This window comes from Cibotium barometz, chromosome 35 (genome assembly GCF_041138505.1).
Source record: "Cibotium barometz isolate CiBa-2024 chromosome 35, ASM4113850v1, whole genome shotgun sequence".
NCBI lineage: Eukaryota > Viridiplantae > Streptophyta > Polypodiopsida > Cyatheales > Cibotiaceae > Cibotium > Cibotium barometz.
The window spans coordinates 50,436,055-50,441,929 of NC_141080.1; positions in this window are offsets into that span (position 1 = coordinate 50,436,055).

Sequence of the window (5,875 nt, forward strand, 5' to 3'; positions counted from 1 at the left end):
GATTTAGCATTATCAAGAGCACTTGGGATACAGGTAGGTAGTGTGGAGCAATCGGCTATCTGGTCGAAGACGAGGTGATAGAAGGTTCATGCTTTACTCTACTAATTTAACAAAGGTGCAAATAATGGGTTATACCATGTGCCCTGCCATGGTCCTCCATCCAAAAATGTACCTTGAGGGTTATAGGTGATGAGGCTTAATGCAAGTTTGTGAAAGAATAATGTCTATGTGTCTATTACATACAAAGCCCACGTATATATTTTAGGTGATGAACATGAGCATAGGGCAAAAGGTGGGCCTGTGTAGAAGCTTCTTCCAATGAAAACTCGAACACTCTACTTTCTTTGAAGCTTTTCATTATGCTTCCTTTGACTCTCTCTCTCTCTCTTTTGGTAGTTTGTGTGTGTAGTAACCTTGGATAAGGGTTTTGTACCAAAAGTGGGCCTATAAAGGATTAGACATGTGGTAGACCAGGTCTGGCATGGGATGAGACTTGCCAATTCACATTGGTACTACCAAATATGACGTTAGTCTCATAGAAAGACGTGACAAAGGGCTTGTGGGAAAGCCATTGACTGGATCGATGTGCATGACCTCAAAAGGGTTTCCAAAACCTAGTATCTAGTCTTCACAAATGGCCACTCTATGGCCATTTGTGAAGACCTTTAGGGCATGGTCAAATACATGGCCACTCTATGGCCATTTGTGAAGACCTTTAGGGCATGGTCAAATACATGGCCACTCTATGGCCATGTATTTGACCATGCCCTAAAGGTCTACTTGCTCTAATGGAAGTTAGGACCTTCATTGAGGGGTGTGTGGCTACCACCATTAATGTAAGGAAAGTTGAAAGATGTCCCTTTTCCTTCCATGCACATGAACTTGCACCAAGACCACCTCCTTTTTATTGGCATGAACTTGGAGTCAATGTGGATTTCTCGGCCATGTATTCCTACTATATTTGTTAATCATTGAGGAGATAGGGTGTGCGCCACTTGGGTTAGACTACTATGTGACTTGCCGGGGGACTGTGTAGCCCTCAAGGAAGATCAACAAAGTGCAAGCCTCCTCTGGTGTGCTACATGTGGTTAATCTCCCACTAGGAAAATAAGGAATCTATATGTTGGTCATGTCAAAGGGTGTACCCAGGTGGTTATGGAAGTTGCCTTGGAATGGGAAATCCCACATGGTTAATGGGTATGTGAGTTGTTCAAGGACAAGCAAAGACACCCCTGGGTCCTTCCTGTTTTCTTCATTGGGCTTCTTCCTAAATTGTTTGTGGTGGCCCCTTATTGAGATCTAGCCCCTCATGGAAAGATTCAAGGATGTGGGGCTCGTGGATGTAGTGGGAGAGGGGCTCATGGATGTAGTTAATGGGAGAGGGGCTAGTTGGTTGAGAAGGTCAAGGCTTTGGGGTTGAGAAGTTGGATGAGGTAGGGTCTCCCAAAGAAGATGTTTTGGATAGCTTGATCGGAGGGTTCTGGGTGAGTTAGATTGGTTGGAAAGGTGGGTTGGTTTTGGCTCTAGGGGATTTTCTTTATCGCCCAAGCTATCTAATGAGGGGGCTTGATTGGCTTTTGGGGCTTCTTCTCTAGAAGACTGGTGCCTACCTTGGGTTCCTTCTAAGAACTCATCAAGGTTGTCCCCCTCATCTTCAAGTTGATGGCTTTGGAAAAATGCAAAGACCTCATTTGCTTCATCCACAGAGATGTCATATAGGTGAGCCACATGGATGAACTTAATGGCAGCTTCATGCATTGGCAAGTGTTTAGTAGTGGAAAGTGGACTTCACTACTAGGCAAAAAATAGTTTTCATGTATATCATGGCAGTGCGAAGTGAGTTTGTGAAGTGAATCTCTACATGGATGGGGAAGTTGAGGCTGGGTGGTGCCACGAGGTCAAGGAATTGATCTTGATATTGGTAAAGAGTGTGGAATTCACAAACAAGTGACACCAAGTGGCTAGTTTGGACATAAGAGAATGGGATTCAATAGAGTATAGGAGTGCAGTGTCTGTAAATAAGATGGCTTGGTCAAAAAAGAACATGATGGCGATTGCACAGTGTTAATGCACACTAAGATGGTGTGAAAATCAGGGGTTGAAATTGTTGGCAAAAAGCCAACATATATAATTACTCATGTTAACATACAACAAATACAGAACATTAAAAGATAATAGTACAAACAAGTAAATAAAGAACAGGTAATCAACAAACCATCAATGGATTGCATATATTACTACTTTGAATGAATGAATGATTGAATACATAAGCAGTGTGCTTTACGCCTTAAGATGCTAACAGGTGTGGTACAAAGCATCACATACATTCAGTATGTCAGTTAGATTTTCATAGCTATTCTTCGAACAAGTATTAAATGACTAAGGATAAAACTACGGGTTAACACCTGGCATACCAACTAGTGGGCGGTTTGCCCTCACGGACGAAAGTCGAACCCACTTAATGAGACGAGGATATGTAAAAGTAAAACCGGATTCTGTAACTTCTTCAAAGAAATCCTCCTAAAAACCTAATCCGATTCTATCTTAAGAGTTTCTAAAATCTATATCTATAATATGGGTTGATGGATGTACTTGCCTATAGGAGTGAAATTAAGATTATAAATAATTTAAGAAAGAATGTGAAGGATTATCCGAATTCCCAACTTCCTCTTCATGTCCTATCTGCTCTTTTACTTCTGGCTAGTTACTCTGACCATATAGTCAAGTAACGGCACCTCGACGTTGTGCTCGACCCGCTCCTCTAGAAGATTGACCCTAAGCATTTTGTGTAGGTTTTTTGAATCTTACAAGTTACTCTACACTTTGTCTTTGCTGGTCGTGTGACTTGCTAGTTTAACAGCAATACATCCGCTAAAATGTGCAACTATTTTCTGCACTATCCTTGCCAATTCGAGGGAAGAGGAAAATTATTGGATCGTAATGTTTCCACTACTTCTAGTATGCAAATAGAGAACTTCTGTATCTCCATCTCCATCTTCAACATTTGCACTGATCCCTGGAGCTCTTTTATCTTGCCTTTACTGTCTTGGAGATATTTGTTATGCTCATCCTGGAGTCTTTGCAGATCTAACTTTTTCAATATGTCTTTGAATTCTTTAGTGGTTGGAACTTTTTCCTTTTAACTTATTAATTATGGCTAAATCTTGAGCTGCCAAATCTTCTAATTGTTTGCCCTTTCCTACAGACTGCTCTTGAGTTGTCTGTGTAGTCTCTCCAGCTGTTGGCTGCTAAATATGAGCAGTATGTCCACATGGTCCAGCTCCTCCAATTCCTCCGTCGGATCCGCTTGCACCGGATTCATCATCTATTTGACCTCGGAGCACATCCAAGGGGGCATGTCATTTCAATGATTTTCTTAAATTCTTGGATATATCTAGCATAGAGACTGTCCATGAGCTCATGGATTTGAGCTTCATATGTATCAACCTCACTTGGGACAACTCATAGACTTTTGCATCATCTGCTGCATCAAGTGCACTGACTCTTCTTTCCAGTACTTGTAGAGTTGCCATGTCGGCCTTTGCTTGTGCTTTTCATGTTGTTCTAGGCAAACATATATTGGCTTAATAAATGTTCACTTTTTGTGGAGTCTTGATTTTGTGTTGCATCTACACTTTTTCTTGTTTGACTTGAGAAAGCTCCCTAGCCTACATCTCAATAATACTCCAAAAATGTTTGTTCCCCTTCAAGGAGTTGGACTTTGTTTGATTGCTGAAAGTGTTTGGAGTATTCCTTTGCTTTACTACGAAGCTCTTCTCTGATTTCTTCTACTCCCGGCTGAAGAGATACAGCTTTGTTTGCGCATTGGGAAAGATATTTGCAAGCAGCTTGTATCTTTTCCGGATTGATAACATCAACTATTTTTGGAAAAGAGATTTTTGCAGAGCATTGTTGTTCACCAACTGGATCCGGAAGTGTAGGCCTTCGTTGGCTGATTTACATTGTTCCTCCTCTTGCACTCCTTCTGCAACAACATTTCCTTGCACTTGATTCTTTTTTTTTTTGCACTTATCCGTGTGCATGAAGCCAAATGCACCTCTAGTAGCAGTAGAGCTGTGTGTGAACCCAGTGTGCCCTGCAAAACTTCTTGGTGCATGAATTGGATGAATAAACCAATTAGATGATTTGAAACTTCCAAAGTCCGTAAATGGTTTCTGGTTGAAGCCCTATTTTGGGTAGCTACCTGAACCGGTGTCTATCCCAGTGTACATTATTTTTGTCATACATACATCTACCACATGTCGCAATCCACGTTGTAGTCATGCATTAGTTCGTGCATTACCAAATTGGGCCATTATTACCATAAAATGGGACGGCCTTTCTTTAATCATTCTTCATTCCCATCACCACCATGTTCCTTGAAAAGTGTGCAACTTCAACATTGTCATGATCATGAAATTGTGGGAAAATCTTTTTTCCATTTGGACTATTATTACTGTGATTTAATGTTCTTATTATCTACTTTTCATCCTTTGCTTACAATCTTTTACCAGAGTTCACTTTTCAGTTTTCACCTTCTTGTTTTTCTTCGTATTTGCTGCTTCTCTGCTTTCTTTCCGTTCATTACCTTCATAGCTTACTCTGTCCTCCAAACTCAGAAGTAGCACAGCCGTGGTGTAATTCAAAAGACTTACGACGACAACTAATTGATGTCAACCTTAACCGAAATAGAGCGTGCCTGGAAAAAGTAGGCTTGTTTACAGGTTTGGAAAATATCCAATATGGGTCCGTCCACGGCAACTTTAATTTACCGGATGTGGACCCATCTTGGAATTAAATAATAAAACTAGATAATTTACATCTAAAAACTAGAATTTTGTATTTTGATCGATCCTCAGCTTCCTCTGGCAGTGGATGACATAAGATGTCTAGACACTTTGCAAAATTGCTTTTCTTCCAAGGCCAATAACTATTCCAATCGGTGTGCTTCAGATTCTTTGGAACATAATTGGGCAGACACGCCGCTACTCTTAAGCTGGGTACCATGAATTCCATTGGAGCGCCCGCCTCAAGTCCGTAGACCATGAAAAACGACATTTGTCCTATTGCTAACTTGTAAGCTATCCGGAATGCCCAAAGTGCGGAATACAAATTGTGGTCCCAATGTGTCTGGTTTTCATTGACCTCTTTCTTCAAGATTCTCAATAGAATTTTAATATAAGATTTAGCTTGACCATTGGCCTATGGACAATATACGGTGAACTCCTTATGAATAATCATATGGTGTTGAGTTAATATTTTAATTACTTCATTCAGAAAGTGTCCACCCTAACTCACTGACTAATTCAAGCATGATTATCTGCAGCAATGGATTTCTCGCACGCAGTGGCCTACGACACGGCCAGTATAGTGACAGAAAGATACACGAATCTGGTTTGAGAAATTGATGAATTGCATAGAGCCAGAGTTCCATAATCTGCGGGAGAGCAAACTGCGGTTTCTGCGGAGGATGCAGCTATTTCCGGTTTTGCAGGTGAACAGATTGAAACTTTGGATTCGGATGATGAAGCTTAAAGAGGGATGCAGATGCGGCTGGATGTTTTTGACTTCTATCAAGGGCATCTTTTTTTGCCATTTTTTGCGTTCGCCCAAGTCCACCGTGCATGCCAAGTGTTGCGGCATTAACCACACAACACCGCAACCGCATTGGGTAAATTGTAATGCGCAATAGTCAGTTAGGGATTCTAGGGGATGTCATGGGAAGATATGTCTGTTCAGATCACAGGATACTATTCCTATATATGGATGTAACTGTATGCACGAATCAATCAATCAAATCTGTTGTGATGTTTTGTGCAAATTTTCCATACTTGTCTTAAATCTGTTGTGATGTTTTGTGCAAATTTTCCATACT